Here is a 20,856-nt window from a genome sequence, read left to right as displayed (position 1 = left end):
CTCTGACCTCCATTATTTTGCAAGTTACATCCTATGAGAGAATCCTGACTATTACAATGTCTAAGATTATGACTAGGTAAAGAACATTTAAACATTGAGGATTCTGGTATTATTGGAAAGGTTTTGCTTCCATATCTCTAATTTGATATGGAAACAAGATACCTTGATTTGCAATATCTTTAATTTTGCTACATTTTTTGTTACCTGTCTTGATTTCACACTGTATTACAAAGTGATAATAAAGCAGTATGTTACTGGTATTAAAATAGACACATAGATCTATGAAACAAAACAGAGTCCAAAAGTAAGTCTACAAATTTGTGGTCAGCTTCTCTGACGAGCATGCCAAGTACACACGCAGATAGTCTCTTCCAATAAATAGTGTTGGAAAGCTGGAAAGCCACGTGCAAAGAATGAAACTGGACCCTTATATTACTCAGAAATATTAACACAGACTGGATTAAATACTGAAATGTAAGTATTTATGCTTCCGCTCATTACTTTAGTTTTCTCTCCTTGCTTTTCCTTTTATTCTTGCATATAGAATAATTTGATATTGGACATATTTGGGTAATTAGTATGGATTTTTTGTAAGATAATTAGCAGAATATCTCTTACAAGGTGTTTCGTAGGGAATCTATTGTAATATATTAAGATATCTTTTTGTATTTGTATTCTTAACACTTAAAAAAAGGAAACAATACACAGTATAAATATAACTAAAGTATCCAGTCTTTGTATTTTAAGTATTCTTTATGATAACAATTGCTGTTAATGAATTAAGTTTCTTTTTAAGCCTATGTGCAAGGAAATATAGCTGTTCTCTTTAAACAGGCAAAGCTTGAAACAACTGAGACAATGCCGACTATGACTGGATGAATTGAGTTGATTTCCTATCCACTTTGCTCATCTGATGCTCTACAGTTAGTGCCTTTCTTTCAATATTCTACATGTCATGCTTTAAATTAAAAAAATAATAATAATTCATACTTTGTGCTTTGAGGCTATGGTTTCAGAAGTATGTTAAATATATGACTCTTGTATAGTAGGGATGAAGTTAATTGCATTATTGAAATTTCTGATGTATCTATCACAAAATTTGAAAGATGTTTGCTGTTTGCTTGCTCTTTGCTTCAAGGTAGTATTAAAAAAATTTAAAAAAAAAACCTTGCTTCAGATTGAAAAAAAGTATTAGTTTTTCTCTTATAATCTAATAACAAATAATTCTTTGTTATTATCCTGTTTGGCAAAAATAAATGTGCAATATTTCACAAAATCAAGTTGGGCCCAATGATTGTGCTAGTGCAGGGTGTCTAGAGGATTTATCATATGTCATCCCATATGTCCTTTACGTGTTTTTCATTCTAAGCACACTGGGATGAATCATATCCCTTGAAGAGTGTGATATAATTCCTGATACTCCTGAAGCCTGTGTGGATTTGGCAGTGTGGATTTGGCTGGTGGGGATGGGGGAATTGCTGTTTTTTTGTGAGTAATGTCTGAAGGTAACTCAGTTTTCAAATCGTGATCACTTTGTTTTTCTTTCCTTTTATTTACTTTCTAGCAAACACCTAATATACGTGTTAATAATAGCACTGTAATATATTTCATTATATGTGAAAGTAAATCCATGCATTTAAAAAATGTATTCAAATCATTTTCATTATTTAAATGGAACATTTAATCCCACTCTATTTTCTGCTAGAAATAAATGCCTAAAGGCTAACAATTAAACAAGAAGAAATTTGCTGATAATTAGTCATAAAAATTATCTAAGCATTTATATTTCCGTATACATACAAATGCACCCCACTCCAGTACTCTTGCCTGGAAAATCCCATGGACGGAGGAGCCTGGTAGGCTGTAGTCCATGGGGTCGCTAAGAGTCAGACATGACTGAGCGACTTCACTTTCACTTTTCCTGTTCATGCACTGGAGAAGGAAATGGCAACCCACTCCAGTATTCTTGCCTGGAGAATCCCAGGGATGGCGGAGCCTGGTGGGCTGCCATCTATGGGGTCGCACAGAGTCGGACACCACTGAAGCGACTTAGCAGCAGCAGCAGCATACATACAAATAGAATGCTGCTGCTGCATACATACAAAGAGAATGCTGCTGCTGCTGGTGCTAAGTCGCTTCAGTCGTGTCCGACTCTGTGCAACCCCATAGGCGGCAGCCCACCAGGCTCCGCCATCCCTGGGATTCTCCAGGCAAGAATACTGGAGTGGGTTGCCATTTTCTTCTCCAGTGCATGAACAGGAAAAGTGAAAGTGAAGTCACTCAGTCATGTCTGACTCTTAGCGACCCCAAGGACTACAGCCTACCAGGCTCCTCCGTCCATGGGATTTTCCAGGCAAGAGTACCGGAGTGGGGTGCCATTGCCTTCTCCAAATAGAATGCAGTATTATCTAAATATAAATATTTCTCTAGACAGTGACTTGTAATCTCTGTGATTATCTATAATAACACATTTTAATATGTTTTTGTTCGAAGACCAAAGTTATTTTATAATATGGAAGCAATTAAGCCCAGTTCACTTCTTCATCGTTAAACAAGCATTAAATCCTACAAACAAGGGTTGTCGATTGAGGTCAGAACCTTCATTCACACCAGATACTCAGGTGTGAGTGCTGTATGTGGACTACTGATTGTCTTTTTTGCACTGTTTCTGGATGTCATGCCTTGTATACACTGAGTCTTCGACTCAAATACAGCTCAAGAATGAATTAAATCTTCTATCTCTACTTCTCCATATTGTGGACACTTCTTGTCCCTGAAAGAATTATTCTAAAAGACTAAACTGTTGAAGGGAGGGGGGGGAGAAATAAAGGAAGGAAGGAAGAAAGGAAGGAAGAAAAAGGAAGGAAAATGGAAGGGGAAAGAATGTGACACTGAACAGTTAATAAATTCAATCGATTCTACTTTAAATTGATACAATAAAACTTAGAATGGAAAAGTGGAAAAAAAGAAAAATATACTGATCTTAACATTTTTATTAAGCCTTTCTCCTTTGTCTCTTCTTGCAGTCTCCTTCAACTTTTCAATATACAATTTATCAACAGGAAGCACTTTTAAAATGTCCTTGTCATCAAGATAGTTTCCCCAGCACCGTTTAGATGTAACTTTGCAAAGAGAGAGAAAAACCCATTAGGTTCATTCTGTTTATACTCTATTAAAAGTCATAACAATATAAGAGCTTATTTGTGTATATGACAATTGGTTTATAAATGTGAAGGATGATGAACAGGCAGTTCTTGTGGTGGGTATTTGTCACTGAATTGTCCTTTAGTATTCTATTGAAGTAGAACATCTGACCTACATAAAAATAAACTGGGTTGTGAGTTATTTAGTTAATTACTAAAGAAACCCTCATTTAGTAATTTTGCATAAGATTATGCCTAAATACAAATTAAAACAATCAAAATGTATATTGAGTAGCAGAGCTACATATTTTATTTATTTATTCAATTATTTTTTTACCTTTGTAGGCAAAGACTCCTTCCTCTTACAGCCAAAATTCAAAAATAACATGGAGGCAGAAAAGGTAGTAGAAATGGCCATAAGAGAATACCAAAAGAAGGGGGAATGTGAGAAGTAAAGTGAGATGAGAAGAGATTAGTTGATGTTAATGTTTGGTCCAGAAGAAAAATCATAGAGGAAAGACTTTGGGACATGACCAAAGCAGCCAAGAGCATCAGATCTCTCTGCCTTTTTTTGTTTGTTTGTTTATCAGATTGAACTTTTCTCTCTGTTCTGTGCTGCACTTGAAACATCCTTATTTTTGACAGTTGACTTTTTTTTTAATTAGTAATACAAAAAAGTTTCCCAACATATGATTTGCCATCTCCTTTTACTTCTAACATCCTCCTTGAATGTATACTACCTCACATCAGACCATTCTGTTTTCACACAAGATTCATTTACTATGCATGTACTTTGTGTCTGTACCTCCTTTCCTTAATTTAGTTGCTAATATGTAAACAGATTAAAATGTAGTACTTCTGTGTTCTAAACAATATGGTATATGAATAAACTAGCAATTCACCTACAATTTTAAAGATTAATCCTCATTTAGGTGCATATAATAATTATAACAATTTATTTAAATTAAGAAATTCCTTAAAGTATTCTTTAAACAAGTGAAAATCATAAAAAAATAAAAATGAAGTTCTTGTGCATATACAAAGATGAGTCTTATTAAGGAATATGATCAAATTACATGTCATGACAGTATTTGATTTACATTCTATTGTTGCAAAGATCGTTCTTGATCCTCTGTTGACTTTATTAATTGCTTCTGTGAAATGTAAGTGGGTGTTTAATGGGTTATTATATTGCAAGGTCTTTTTCAAAGTGGTTTTGTACTTGTTCCTCTCAATTCATCTTGAATTTGTGTTTATTATTTTGGAGTTTAATTGTGTATTTCTCTCTGATTAGATTGGAATGTGTTTGGTGTTTAAACTGTTCTAGATGATAATTGGCCTTAGCAAGACAGAATCTAAAAATAAAATCAGAAAATCAAATAAAACTCTAGCTCATTATTTTAAGAGAAAAAAAGCACTTTGTCTTTAAAGGAGAAGTAGTTCAAAACAATGTCATTCTTTGTGTCCTATCCTTTCATGAACTGCAGTTTAAATATTATTTAATAGGATGTATCTCTAGAGATATTTATTCACAATACATGGTTTTCTCCTAAATTCTTTTCCTTTAGGGACAGTTCCAATGTTTGTGTATTCTGCTTTGTTGGATTTGCCACTTTTCCCCTTTGTTTTCTCATCTGGTAGTCAGTCTAATATTTAAGATTGAATATGTTTTGTATTGCAGGAAATCATAGAGTGCTGAATACTAAAAGATGAGTGAAAATTGTTCATTTTCTTCATGTTACTGATGGTTAAATGTCAGATATATAGTCAGTGATTATAATAATGTCATAAAAATTGTGGCAGAGGCTCATAATAGCCTGCATAATAGAACAGGCTTGTAGCATAAGGCTTATCTGGGGAATTCCTTCAAGTTATAAGTTCTAGCATAACACAGCTACCACACACTCTCTATAAAATGTATTTCAATAGAACCTTAAAATTTTCCTTTGCTTGATCTTTCATTTTTTCTTAATAGTGCAATACACTTCCATTTATTAATTTAACATTCATGGTCTTAAATATTCATTATTTGCCCTTCACTGAATGAATCATGATGTCCTTATGCTTTTATGCTTAGATTGTAAGAGAATTTACAGAGGGAAAGGTAAAAAAGAAAAATGGATTGATGGTGGGGGATGTCAGTCCACACAGTGACAGGAATGTGCCAGATCCATTCAGAACATAATCACAGAAATAGTAACATCAAATATCAGCTTTCTAAGCTAACTTCTCTGTTGTCTCACTTTGAACTGAATTTTCAAGGATAGGTAAGACCTAGAATATGCTTAAATTTTTTCACTCTTGAGGTTTATGATGCATTTCTAATTAAATCATGTTTTGAAAAACATTTACATCTAATTCTCATAAATTAAAAAGCTGACTTATAATTTTAAATCTGGTACAACACACTTGTAGGAGTGGACAGTAGCCTGCCAAAATGTCAATTAGGCCAATGTACACCGAGCCTTTGATGCTGGGAAAGATTTAGGGCAGAAGGAGAAGAGAGTGACAGAGATGGTGTAGTTGGATGGCATCATCGACTCAATGGACATGAGTTTGAGCAAATTCCAGGAGATGGGGAAGGCAGAGAAGCCTGACCTGCTGCAGTCCCTGGGATCACAAACAGACACCAATGAGCGTCTGAAAAACAACAATACCTAGCCTTTGCTATACAATGTACATCTATTAATTTATTTAATAAAATAATATTTACTGTTTTTTATATGAGTTAATTAGTCTACTTTATAACTAAATCAAAAAAATAGAGGTAGCTTCTAAACTATGTTTTAGAGGTGAAACTACTCAACAAAGTATAGAAATGAGGAGCATTTTGAACAGAAATAATAGCATGTAAAATGTTATAAAAGGTAGAAAATTACAAACAAAATGACCACTGGAAAAACCATAGCCTTGACTAGACGGACTTTTGTTGGCAAAGTAATATCTCTGCTTTTCAATATACTATCTAGGTTGGCCATAACCTTCCTTCCAAGGAGTAAGCGTCTTTTAATTTCATGGCTGCAGTCACCATCAGCAGTGATTCTGGAGCCCAAAAAAATAAAGTCTGACACTGATTTCACTGTTTCCCCATCTATTTCCCATGAAGTGATGGGACCAGATGCCATGATCTTAGTTTTCTGAACGTTGAGCTTTAAGCCAACTTTTTCACTCTCCTCTTTCACCTTCATCAAGAGGCTCTTTAGTTCTTCTTCACTCTCTGCCATAAGAGTGGTGTCATCCGCAAATCTGAGGTTATTGATATTTCTCCCGGCAACGTTGATTCCAGCTTGTGTTTCTTCCAGCCCAGCGTTTCTCATGATGTACTCTGCATATAATTTAAATAAGCAGGGTGACAATATACAGCTTTGACGTACTCCTTTTCCTATTTGGAAACAGTCTGTTGTTCCATGTTCAGTTCTAACCGTTGCTTCCTGACCTGCATACAGGTTTCTCAAGAGACAGGTCAGATGGTCTGGTATTCCCATCTCTTTCAGAATTTTCCACAGTTTATTGTGATCCACACAGTCAAAGGCTTTGGCATAGTCAATAGAGCAGAAATAGATGTTTTTCTGGAACTCTCTTGCTTTTTTGATGATCCAGCGGATATTGGCAATTTGATCTCTGGTTCCTCTGCCTTTTCTAAAACCAGCTTGAACATCTGGAAGTTTACGGTTCACATATTGCTGAAGCCTGGCTTGGAGAATTTTGAGCATTACTTTACTAGCGTGTGAGATGAGTGCAATTGTGTGGTAGTTTGAGCATTCTTTGGCATTGCCTTTCTTTGGGATTGGAACGAAAACTGACCTTTTCCAGTCCTGTGGCCACTGCTGAGTTTTCCAAATTTGCTGGCATATCGAGTGCAGCACTTTCACAGCATCACCTTTGAGGATTTGAAATAGCTCAACTGGAATTCCATCACCTCCACTAGCTTTGTTCGTAGTGATGCTTTCTAAGGCCCACTATTTATTCCATGCTAAGCATGTCTTTAGCATGGGAAAGTCAAAGTAGAAAGTTAAGAGATACATGGAGTAACAGGCAAATTTGGCCTTGGAGTACAAAATGAAGCCAGGAAAAGGGTAACAGTTTTACCAAGAGAACGCACTGGTCATAGCAAACATCCTCTTCAAATAACACAAGAGACAACTCTACATATGGACATCACCAGATGGTCAATACCGAAATCAGATTGATAACGTTCTCTGTAGCCAAAGATGGAGAAGCTCTATACAGTCAGCAAAAACAAGTACAGGAGCTGACTGTGCCTCAGATCATGAACTCCTTATTGCAAAATTCAGATTCAAATTGAAGAAAGTGGAGAAAACCACTAGAACATTCAGGTATGACCTAAATCAACTCCCTTACAATTATACAGTGGAAGTGACAAATAGATTCAAGGGATTAGATCTGATAGATAGAGTGCTTCAAGAACTATGCAAAGAGGTTTACGACATGGTACAGGAGGCAGTGATCAAGACCATCCCCAAGAAAAAGAAGTGCAAAAGGGCAAAATGGTTGTGTGAGGAGGCCTTACAAACAGCTGTGAAAAGAAGAGAAGCTAAACACAAAGGAGAAAAGGAAAGATATACCCATTTGAATGCAGAGTTCCAAAGAAGAGCAAGGAGAGATAAGAAAGCCTTCCTCAGTGATCAATGCAAAGAAATAGAGGAAAACAATAGAATGGGAAAGACTAGAGATCTCTTCAAGAAAATTAGAGATACCAAGGGAACATTTCATGCAAAGACAGACACAGTAAAGGACAGAAATGGTATGGACCTAACAGAAGCAGAAGATATTAAGAAGAGGTGGAAACAATACATGGAAGAACTGTACAAAAAAGATCTTCATGACCCAGATAACCACAATGGTGTGATCACTCACCTAGAGCCAGACATCCTGTAATGTGAAGTCAAGGGAGCCTTAGGAAGCATCACTACGAACAAAGCTAGTAGATGTGATGGAATTCCAGTTGAGCTATTTCAAATCCTAAAAGATGATGCTGTTAAGGCACTGCACTTAATATGCCAGCAAATTTGGAAAACTCAGGAGCGGCCGCAGGACTGGAAATGGTCAGTTTCCAATCCTAAAGAAGGGCCATGCCAAAGAAAGTTCAAACTACTAACAGTTGCACTCATCTCACATGCTAGCAAAGTAATGTTCAAAATTCTCCAAGCCAGGCTTAAACAGTATGTGAACTGTGAACTTCCAGATGTTCAAGCTGGATTTACCAAAGGCAGAGGAACCAGAGATCAAATTGCCAACATCCGTTGGATCATCGAAAAAGTGAGAGTATTCCAGAAAAACATCCACTTCTCCTTTATTGACTATGCCAAACCCTTTGACTTGTGTGGATCACAACAAACTGTGGAAAATTCTTAAAGGGATGGGAATACCAGACCACCTGACCTGCCTCCTGAGAAATCTGTAAGCAGGTAAAGAAGCAACAGATAGAACTGGACATGGAACAACAGACTGGTTCCAAATCAGGAAAAGAGTACATCAAGGCTGTATATTGTCACCCTGTTTATTTAACTTATATGCAGAATACATCGTGTAAAATGCCAGGCTGGATGAAGCACAATCTGAAATCAAGATTTCCGGGAGAAGTATTAATAACCTCAGATATGCAAATGATACCACCCTTATGGCAGAAAGCAAATAATAACTAAAGAGCCTCTTCTTGAAAGTGAAAGAGGAGAGTGAAAAAGTTGGTTTAAAACTCAACATTCAGAAAATGAAGATCATGGCATCCCATCCCATCACTTCTTGGCAAATGGGGAAACAATGGAAAGAGTCAGACTTTATTTTTTGGGGCTCCAAAATTACTGCAGATGGTGACACAGCCATGAAATTTAAAACGCTTGCTCTTTGGAAGAAAAGCTATGACCAACCTATACAGCATATTAAAAAGCAGAGACATTACTTTTCTGATTGAGTTACTTCTAGTCACAGGTATGGTTTTTGCAGTAGTCATGTATGGATGTGAGTGTTGGAATATGAAGAAATTTGAGCACTGAAGAATTGATGCTTTTTTTTTTTTTTAATTGATGCTTTTGAACTGTGGTGTTGGAGAAGACTCTTGAGAGTCCCTTGGACTGCAAGGAGATCAAACCAGTCAATCCTAAAGGAAATCAATCCTGAATATTCACTGGAAGGACTGATGTTGAAGCTGAAGCTCTAATACTTTGGCCACCTGATGAGAAGAACTGACTCATTGGAAAAGACTCGGATTCTGGGAAAGATTGAAGACAGGAGGAGAAGGGGATGACAGAGGATGAGATGGTTGGATGGCATCATCTGCTTGTTGGACATAAGTTTGAGTAAGCTCTAGGAGTTGTTGATGGACAAGAAAGCCTGGTGTGTTGTAGTCCATGGGGTCACAAAGAGGTGGACGCGACTGAACTGAACTGAGCTATGTTTTTAGGGAATACGGTAGTGAATAAAGTCAATAGAAAGGGAGTGGATTATTAAAAAAAAAAAAAAGACAAATCAACAGGTAAGTTAAATGCTACTAAAAATGAGAAAAGCTGGTGTTTGATCATATACTCTTGCAGAAAATAATAGTCCAAAACACAGCAGCTTAAAAACAAACTATATTATCATCTCTTATGAGTCTGTTGTTTGACTGGGATCAGCTGGGTGGTTCTGATGCATATTGTAGTAGCTGGAATTTCAGTCATGGGAGGATTCAACAGGGTGGGTAGATCCAAAAGAGCTAACTCATAACTTTGTTGCCTTGGTAAAAACACCCAGAAGATTGAGAATAGTCGGTCTACTGAGGCTATTTGGCTTCCTTCTCTTTCCATGTAGTCTCAGTATGTTCTACAAACCTCCGTACATGATGATCTCTCCATGAGGCCTCGTCAGCAAGGAAAGCAGATTTCTTACATGGTAGCTCAAAAACAGAAACTGTTGGGTCTTCTTAAGATTTGTTGTTGTTGTTATTCAGTTGTGCCCGACTGTTTGTGACTCCATAGACTGCAGTACACAAGGCTTCCCTGTCCTTTATTGTCTCCCAGAGTTTGCTCAAACTCATGTCCATTGTGGTGGTGATGCCATCCAATCATTTCATCCTCTTTTGCCCTCTTCTCCTTCTGCCTTCAATCTTTCTCAGCATCAGGATCTTTTCCAACATTGGCTCTTCACATAAGGTGGCCAAAGGTTTGGATCTTCTTAAGATATAGCCCCCAAATTGGCACATGTTACCTCTGCCACATTTTCATTGGCTACAGTTAAACCCAGGGCCAGGCCAGATTCCATAAGGGGGGCAACACAAAGCCATAAATATTGGAAAGTATGGTTCACCAGAGATTGTCTTTGGAGAGTAGCCACTGCAGTTGGGGTGAAGATACTTCACAGGGAATGATCAGACACCACTCCTCTATTGAGAGAGCATCTGACCTGAGAGTTGAGTGAGGAAAGGAGTCAGTTATATAGCAGTCTGAGGGAAAAGCACTCCAGCAATGCAGTATGAAAACACAGAGATGAAAACTCTGGAATGTGTGAAGAACAGAAAGAAGCTGGAAGATCAGTGTGGCTACCGTCAAAGTGAAGGAGGAGACAATGGCATAAATGGAGTTTGCAGAGGTAGTAAGGACTAAAATCACAAAGGACTTTTCATGCCTTGTTAAAAGTTAGGACAAGTTCTCAAAAAAACAGAAAGTTAATAAAAGATTTGATCTTGGTTTTATTTCTTAAGTAAAGAGGTGGTATGATTTGAATACTAATTTTTAAAAAGAGCAATCTACTTCTGGTAAAAAATAAGAAGTCTAACAAGAGAAAGAGTGGAAGCAGGGAAGCAAGCTAGGAGGTAACTGCCACAGTCCAGGCGAAATGTATCAGTGATCTTGAAGGGGATTCATGAAGATAAAGAGAACTAGAAACTTCCTAAGAACATATTTGGAAATAAAGCCAACAGTGCTTGCTGATGGGACTGACATTAGAGAAGGGGGTTAGAAAAGGGGCATTATAAGGGGGTTATATCAGGGCATATAACTGTGCTTTTGGCTGGGTGAATGATGTGTGCTACTAAATGATGTGGATAACCCTAGGGAACTGTATTTGACTTTTGGCACCCGTTTTTTCACCACTTTCTATGGATGGAGAGGGCATTATTCTACCTTGAAAGTCTTGTCCTTATTAGAAGCAGGCTATGCCCAGTATTTACATTCCTGACCCCTGTCATAGTACAGGCACTTGTCCTGGGATGGCTTAAACAATGTATGCATCTCTTTGATTTATAGCTAGTGATTTGAAGAAGCTATGCAGTACCCATCCTAGAGAGCATGTTCAAAGCATCAGCAGTCATATCAAGTTATGGGGATGCAATTACTGTAGCAGAAGTATGCAGTGTTTGATACCAGGATAATCGACTCTGTAAGTGATGTAGTCTGTCCCTAGCAGTGATAATGCAGATGTTTTCAATAGACCATTCTGTGGCATGATTCTGGACATTATAACTGCTTAAGCTCTGAGACATATGCTTTAAACTTTCCATAAAGGGATGAGAGGCATTATGTTAAAACACACTCATACAAATGGTGGAAAATGAATCCCATGAACATATCAGGCTCGTCAGTAAAGTTTCTGAGAGCTCAGTACTTGATACTTGTGTAGTCACCAAGTTGTGTCCAACTATTTTCAACCCCTAGTACTATAGTCGGTCAGGCTCCTCTGTCCATGGAATTTTCCAGGCAAGAATACTGGAGGGAGTTGCCATTGTCTCCTCTAGAGGCTCTTCCCAGCCCAGAGATTGAACCCATATCTCCTGCTTCTCCTGCATTGGCAGGCAGATTCTTTACCACTGAGCCACCTGGGAAGCCCTCAGTGATCTTGGTACAACATTATAACATAAACTAAAAGGACAACTTGCCACATTTTGTTCTATCTATCACTAAGAAAGAGGCACAATGCTTCTCTGGTTTTAAAAAGCTCCTTCTATCATAGAGCATGTTGTTTCAATCTATTTTTCAGTTGAGCAAAAGCCTTTGAATTTTGAAAGGAACAGAGAATGAAAGGAAGGCTTATACATACTGTAGTGCAAGTCGCTTTACCACTTAGCCTTCACAACCCAGACACTAAACTCATCTGCAGCAATTGAAGGCTTGCGGAGACTGTGGCAAGTCCTATTAGTAGTACGTGAAAATTCTCTAAGATTTTTCTTTTCTTTCAATTCTAACTAATGGAGTCATGCAGATGATGAAACCTGGCTATCAACAACATGTACACGTATGACATGTGCTGTCCATTCTATAATGAATGCTATCTAGTCCACAAACCCATAAAGTTTGAGGCCCTTTACTCACTAAGTGGAAGTTTTTATGTGAGGTGATCTCAAGCAGTTACTGAAAGTGTAGGCCAATAGCTGGAGCAGACAGCTCGTAATCACTGTTGCCTATTTCTCCCATTCACCAACTTTCTTATAGCTTCACACAGAAGTCCCTGTCACTATATGAGATGAAAAAAAGTCTTAAGTTGCTATTCTATAATATTTTTCTGCTCGAGGAAAGAACTCTATGTACAATATTATAACCCAAGTGGAAAAAATAAATGCCTCCAGTGTGCAGAACTTCTAGAACTATACCAAGATGTACCCTCTGCTTGGAAAGCTAGATGGCCTGAGGTAGGGAGATACATAGATACTTGAACAATGGCTAACATATGGCTTAAGAGGTAGAGATATGAAAAGAGCAGCTTATAAGGAAATTACTAGTAAAGACGTTAGGGGGAGAGCTATACAACATAATATTGCATGCTTGCTCAGTTGTGTACAAACAAATAAACTGATCAAAAAGAGATCAGATTTGTGGTTACCAGAGGTGGGGGTTGTGAGGAGGGGGAACTGGATGAGCTGGTTAACAGATGCAAGTTTCCAGTTATACATAACTAACACTGCTGAAAGTTACATAGGAAAGTTTTCAAGAGAGTAAGTCCTAAGAGTTCTCACCATAAGGAAAAAATATTTATTTTGTGTTTCTTTAATTTTGTGTCTATATGAGATGACTAATGTTCACTATATTTATTGTGATAATCATTTCAGGATGTATATAAGCCAAATAATTATGTTTCACAACTTATACAGTGCTATATGTTAATTATGATCTCAATACAACTGGAAGGAAAAGAAAAAAAAATGATTCTTGAGCTAAACAACCTGGGTTCAAATCCCATTTCCACCTCTTAATTATTTTGTTATTTTTGTTAAATTTCATGTGCCTCAATGCTTCTATCTCTAAAATGGGGATACAAATTATAACAACATAGGAGAGTGAAAAAGTTGGCTTAAAGCTCAACATTCAGAAAACTAAGATCATGGCATCTGGTCCCATCACTTCATGGCAAATAGATGGGGAAACAGTGGAAACAGTGGTGGACTTTATTTATTTATTTATTTTTTGGCTCCAAATCACTGCAGATGGTGACTGCAGCCATGAAATTAAAAGACACTTACTCCTTGGCAGGAAAGTTATGACCAACCTAGACAGCTTATTAAAAATCAGAGACATTACTTTGTCCACAAAGATCCGTCTAGTCAAGGCTATGGTTTTTCCCAATAGTCATGTATGGATGTGAGAGTTGGACTTATTATAAGGAAAGCTGAGCACCAAAGAATTGATGCTTTTGAACTATGGTGTTGGAGAAGACTCTTGAGAGTCTCTTGGACTGCAAGGAGATCCAACCAATCTATCCTAAAAGAGATCAGTCCTGGGTGTTTATTGGAAGGACTGATGTTGAAGCTGAAACTCCAATACTTTGGCTACCTGATGTGAAGAGCTGACTCATTTGAAAAGACCCTAATGCTGGGAAAGATTGAGGGCAGGAGAAGGGAATGACAGAGGATGACATGGCTGGATGGCATCACTGACTCAATGGAGATGAGTTTGAGTAAACCCCGGGAGTTGGAGATGGACAGGGAGGCCTGGAGTGCTGTGGTTCATGGGGTCACAAAGAGTCGGACATGACTGAGCGACTCAACTGAACTGAATGGGAGTGTTAATAAGATTAAATATAAAATACCTGTAACCGTCTCAAGAAATGTCTAGTTTATAACAAGCAATCGTATTACCTATTTACATTAATAATTCATTTAAATAAATGCATTAAAGTGTCTCTAAGAGAGGAAAAGAATACAAAATTTTATCTGATGTGCTGAAAAAGTCAACTATTCCTGCTAAAACATTTTTACTAGCATAATTTTAATCCCTTAATTTAACTAAGGAAAGAAGATAGGCATTGACTCTCACTTCGCTGTAAGCAGAGCTGTCTCAACAGTAGCTAGGGTTAACTCTCTTACTCTTTCTACTGCCAAAAAAAAGACAAACAGAAAAATCCCATCTGTCCATGTGACAAGTCCAAAATCAGACACCTGCGTGGCAAATATGCGTAGCAATGAGTATCACAGATGCTCTATATTTAGTGCAAACCATATGCTCAATGATTTACTTAAATTGAATTGGGAGGATGAGCCACTATAGAAAAAGTCCACAGAGCAATTAAGGAACAACATGTTTTGCTGCTCTCATCTCATCTTTCCTCCTTTAGTCCCAGATGTTATGAGCACTACAGAGACATTAGTCAGTTTGTTAATTTATTGTCAGATTGTTAAGGGTTTATGAAGATTTTGACCCATTTTGCTACATTCATTTTGGCAGCAAGATTAATTTAATTATAACTGTCTTGGGGACAAAGGAACACAGTAGGATATCATATGTTATATCTGAACGGTAGTGCTTTCACCAGACACTCCAGCATTTGTGCATTCCCAATCTTCAAGTGTGTGATTTATCTAGAGAACAGAAGAAATAAAGGAAGCTGGCAGCTATGTACATTCTCTAAATGTACATTACCTGGTTTCTCAACCCTTATAGTTCTAAAGGAAAGTCCATAAACTCCCTAGACTTCCAATAGCTCTAGGATTTTATTCAAAGCCTTTTAATATGTATTTTATTCCTATGTTTGAAAAGTTGTCACTTAATATTTAGAGAAGTTTAAAATAATTGATAATATTCTAGCCTAGGTCATTACTAGAATTCTTCAAACAAAATGTGATTAACTTTTTTAAACTGATTTAAAAGAAAAAGTCATGGTGTAGGTTTTGCCCTAATTTAGTCCAATGCAAAACACTTGTTAATCCAATGATGTTGTTTAGACATGGACTCCCTGAGTTGAGGTTTTCTCATCTAATAACGAGGTTTCTCAACAATGTCCACACTAGTGGACTGTTACTGTACAGATTAAACAGAATAATATGTATAGAAGTGTTTTCAATATGTTTATGGGCAATACTATCTTGAGATTAGTATTTTTCCTATTTCTTCAGGTCATTTCTCCAGCTAGATCTAATTTCTACAAGGATAGTATTAGTCTATGGATACTAATATGTTACTAATACAGATACTTCTAATACAGAGACCTAATGAGCTCTTATTAAAATTAAATACATCTTGAATTAAAGTGAGTTCTACTTACTTAAGTATGCTGTGTAAATAAAAGCTGCCAGGTACAAAATGTAAAACTCAAAGAAAACAATGATCAAATAATTCAAGTAAAAATAATCAAAGAATATGGAGAATAAATATATAAATATGCTCAAGTCAGTGATTCTCAAAATGTCTTCTCCAGACCACCAGCAGCAGAATCACCTGGGAACTTGTTAGAAATCCTGAAAATCCTCAACTCCAGCTCTGACCTAGTGACTCAGAAACTCCAGGGGTAGAGGAAAACATGCTGTTTTAACAAGCCCTCCTGTTATTTGCTGAAGTGTGAGATGTACAATAATGATATGTAGAAAATACTTGTTTCTGTTATTGTACAGAATCTCCTCCAGGAGTTTGGGGGCCACCATCATTCCATAACAACAACTTAATTACTATACTTTAGTGAAGGAATTACACTAAAATCCATTTGGAAAAAAATTTAAAAATACCCATGAGAGAATCTTAATCCTGTAGTGTAGGGAGCACTGACAACTTTCTGCCATGATAGAAATACTCTGTATCTTTGCCATCCAACTGAAATGTGCCTAATGTGACTAAGAAACTGAACTTTTTAATGTCATTCCATTTTAATAATTTCAATCTAAATAGCTGCATATGGCTAGTGGCTACCATACTGACACAAATCTAGGGCATTTTTCTCTAATGGAGGTTGTTAGAAACTGTACAAAGATCTTCAACATTAAAAAAAATGGGGTTTAAAAAAGGCATAAACTATGAGAGAGGTCAAACTCTAGAGAGATCATCATTTGAGTCGGGCCCTGGAGAATAAGACAGAACTTCAAAAGATAGAAATGGGAGAGATATTAGACAGAGGCTATGACATACTAGAAAAATGCAGTGGAATACAAGTTTCAGAAATTGCCCAAATTGATTTGTGTACAAAACATATGTTGTGAAATTATGGAAAATAAGGATGGAAAATTTACTGCATCCAGGATATGAAAGGCTAAAAAGTTTGAGTTTTATTTTCTATTCTTTAAAAAATCATAGCTATTTCAGGTAAAGTAATGATGGAATTGGGAAGATGGTTAATTGCACAGGATGCACCAAATAGAGGAATGAAATAAACAAGGCAGGGAAATGTAACTTGATATAAGTTACATTTAATATAAGTTACTCTTGATATAAGAGTTCTCATTTAGTCATGTTTCAGTTTAATTGATTATTGGAATACATATTATAAATCCAGCATTTGCTTATGCACTAATTAGCAATGTTCATAAAAGTGTTGCCTAACTCAGCCAATTTCAAGAACTCCCATTTGATTCTCTAAGTTCAAATCTCCAAGTGTGGGGTCCAGGAATCTACAAAAAAATCAGCAAATTTATTCATGATTGTTTAGAGCACATTTTAGAACTAATGGGTATGTGATAAATAGTAAAAACTTGACTTAGATGGATCAAGTATACAGTTAAGTAAATATAAATACTTAGTGATTTGGCTGTAATATTTGCCAACTGATGACTTGGTTGCAGCAGAAGATATTAAGAAGAGGTGGCAAGAATACACAGAAGAACTATACAAAAAAGATCTTCACAACCCAGATAATCTCAATGGTATGATCACTCACCAAGAGCCAGACATCCTGGATTGTGAAGTCAAGTGGGCCTTAGAAAGCATCACTACGAACAAAGCTAGTGGAGGTGATGGAATTCCAGTTGAGCTATTTCAAATCCTAAAATATGATGCTGTGAAAGTGCTGCACTCAATATGCCAGCAAATTTGGGAAACTCAGTAGTGGCCACAGCACGCAGAAAGATCAGTTTTCATTCCAATACCAAAGAAACGCAATGCCAAGAATGCTCAAACTACCGCTCATTTGCACTCATATCACACACTAGCATAGTAATGCTCAAAATTCTCCAAGCCAGGCTTCAACAGTATGTGAAACATGAACTTCCAAATGTTCAAGCTGGATTTAGAAAAGGCAGAGGAACCAGAGATTAAATTGCTAACATGCGCTGGACCATTGAAAAAGTGAGTTCCAGAAAAACATCTACTTCTCCTTTATTGACTGTGCCGAAGCCTTTGACTGTGTGGATCACAACAAACTGTGGAAAATTCTTGAAGAGATGGGAATACCAGACCACCTTACTTGCCTCCTGAGAAATCTGTATGCAGGTCAAGAAGCAATGGTTAGAACCAGACATGGAACAACAGACAGGATCCAAATTGGGAAAGGAGTATGTCAAGGCTGTATATTGTCACCCTGCTTATTTAACTTATATGCAGAGTACATCATGAGAAACGCTGGGCTGGATGAAACACAAGCTGGAATCAAGATTGGTGGGAGAAATATCAATAACCTGAGATATGCAAATGATACCACCCTTATGGCAGAAAGCAAAGAAGAACTTAAAGAGCCACTTGATGAAAGAGGAGAGTGAAAAAGCTGGCTTAAAACTCAGCTTTCAGAAAACAAAGATCATGGCATCTGGCCCCATCACTTCATGGCAAATAGATGGGGAAGCGATGGAAACAGTGACAGACTTTATTTTTGGGAGCTCCAAAATCACTGCAGATGGTGACTACAGCCAAATTAAAAGACATTTGCTCCTTGGAAGAAAAGTTACGAGCAACCTAGACAGCATATTAAAAAGCAGAGACATTACTTTGCCAACCAAGGTCCATCTAGTCAAAGCTATGGTTTTTCCAGTAGTTATGTATGGATGTGAGAGTTGGACTATAAAGAAAGTTGAGTGCCGAAGAATTGATGCTTTTGAACTGTGCTGTTAGAGAAGATTCCTAACAGTCCCTTGGACAGCAATGAGATCCAACCAGTCCATCCAAAAGGAGATCAGTTCTGAATATTCATTGGAAGGGCTGATGCTGAAGCTGAAACTCCAATACTTTGGCCACCTGATGCAAAGAACTGACTCATCTGAAAATACCCTGATTCTGGGAAAGATTGAACCCAGGAGGAGACGGAGACAACAGAGGATGAGATGGTTGGATGGCATCACCGACTCAGGGACATAAGTTTGAGTAAACTGCTTGAGTTGGTGATGGACAGCCTGGCATGCTGCAGTCCATGGGTCGCAGAGAGTCAGACTCGACTGAGCAACTGAACTGAACTGAACTGAACTGACTTGGATTGATTTAACTTACACTGATTTTTACTTTCTGTTTCTCTGCCATACCATTTTCATAAGATTAATGAGTTCTAAGAACCAGCTGTGTGAGCTTTTAAACCCATGGGGTCACACAAAGTGACATGTCAGATTAAGTCAACAATCTCTGCAGTTTAGCCTAACATCAATTTCATGAAAAGTAATCAGATACTTTAAGAAAAGGAATTTCGTGTTAAACTGTTTAAATGCTTGTGTCAGTGTGGTACATTACTACTTGGTCAGATATATCCCAAATGTGTCTTTCCAGTAAGTTCACATTCCCCATTTTGCAGCATTAGGAGTTATTGTCTTATACTCCTCTTGTAGTTGGGAATCATCCTTCTTATTAGGAGAGGACACTAGGTGGAATACCTTTCCATACTCTATTCATTGAGAGAAGAGGCCTAAAACGGCAACATGAATGCATGTCCAGGCTTTTCTGATTGCATCGTTAGTTAAGAATATGTAATAAAAAGAAACATTTCCTTGTGTTCCTTATAGAAAGGTATTTCTTGCATAACTTGCACTCTATTAGCTAGTAAAGGATTTCTAACAAAGAGAAATATTTTCTTGTATTTATATCCCTAGCGACCTATTTAGACTCCAATTATTAGGAGTATGCAGTTCGACTCAGTAAGGAAAAAGGAATGGGGAAAAAATTTCCAATAGATGCTGATGGAGACAAAGTCCATTGTCCTATAGGCTTTATTTTGACTGCAGTTATAGACTGGATGCCAAAATCACAGTGCTGTTGTACTAAGCCTGGAAGTGGCAATGGCTCCAATGGTATGTTAGTGACAGCAGTAATCAAATGAAAGGAGTGACTTCTTGCTTCTCAGCCACACTGTAATGACTTGGGCTGTTCACAGCCTTCATGGAGAAGGTAAGTGATTGAATTGTGAAACATGGACACTTTCCTGACTTCATTTTACCAGCAATGAATTCTATTTCCTGCATGTTAAAGGAACTTCTGCTCACATACTGCTTTTGATACAGGAAATGAGAGTAATGGACATACTTTATAAAAACGAATATACATTCCCACTCGGTTTACAAAATGCTGCTTCTCCTACCTACTGCAATTGATTAAGAGTGAAATATCAGCCTTCACTGGGAACCTCTAAGCACTATAAATTTTTCTGGTCCCATGGTGTGTTAAAGATGTTTCTCCCTATAATTTAATTTTATTCACTAACTGTTTGCATATTGCTTATACATCATGGAGACTGGAAAATTGGGAATCTGCAGCCAGAAAATAATATAACAAACATTTACATTCCTTCTGTTAAATATTTATAAAACTTTAAAAACTGCTAGGAGCTACTTCCATTTTTAATTACAATCACGAAAATGAAAACTGTTCAGTTTTTCTCTGAAGAGCTACTTTATTATATACTGAGATAGTTTATTTTTTTAATAATGCTAGTCAACTCTTATCATTTCTTAATACAACTCTAACAGTTACTCTGTGCAATTTTATAGCTCAACTATAATGTTCAATGCAAAGTAATTCACATTATAATAACAATGGAGTTTTGCAAAAAGGTTCATATAAACTTAGTAAATAGTAAAACAGCAAGTTGACTATGTTTTAATGGACTTTTAAATGTGAGTTAATAGTGTTCTTTCCTGAGGTTTTTCTTCTTTATGGTTGAAATTGCTTAACCCCATGAAATAGAAAAATGCTCTCCTTCCTCCCTCATTTCAGTGCACTATGCTTTACATACAGTCATTTTACAATAGCGATGTTTGCACATTCAGCCACCTTCCCATCCACTCACTTCTTAAAAGTTGGGGCAAACTTTATGTCTTAAAATGAAGCTGATGTTGCATAGTAACAGTGACCTGTTCATTTTAAGCTGTATGCTCATGACTGTTTCATAAGAGCAACAGGATATACTCAGTTTTGACTGTAAATAAAATATAATAAGTAAATCAAACATATGAATTGAATCATGTACATCTAATCTTGTTGCACAGCAATCAGGCATACCTCATTGAAAAATAATTTTTAATTATCATAACTGAAACTCCATTTACAAATAAAGTTATATGTATATGCATATATATATAGTTTCCTACAATACATGATTAGCAATGAAATATGCA

The 20,856-nt window shown here is 36.9% G+C and overlaps 1 long non-coding RNA gene across 1 annotated transcript in view; it reads right to left on the bottom strand.

Annotated features, from left to right (window-relative positions):
* Nucleotides 1-2,903: 2,903 nt before the first annotated feature.
* The window catches only part of LOC145521151 (uncharacterized), a 229,621-nt gene continuing 211,668 nt past the window's right edge, over nucleotides 2,904-20,856 (bottom strand). Inside the window, exon 6 of the long non-coding RNA XR_014065183.1 lies at nucleotides 2,904-3,122. This is a non-coding gene — a long non-coding RNA (uncharacterized LOC145521151). The remainder of the gene's footprint in view (nucleotides 3,123-20,856) is intronic.

This window comes from Giraffa tippelskirchi, chromosome 1 (genome assembly GCF_054371585.1).
Source record: "Giraffa tippelskirchi isolate mGirTip1 chromosome 1, T2T-mGirTip1v1.2.pri, whole genome shotgun sequence".
NCBI classification, from domain to species: Eukaryota; Metazoa; Chordata; class Mammalia; order Artiodactyla; family Giraffidae; genus Giraffa; species Giraffa tippelskirchi.
This window is presented reverse-complemented; position numbering and strand designations above follow the sequence as displayed.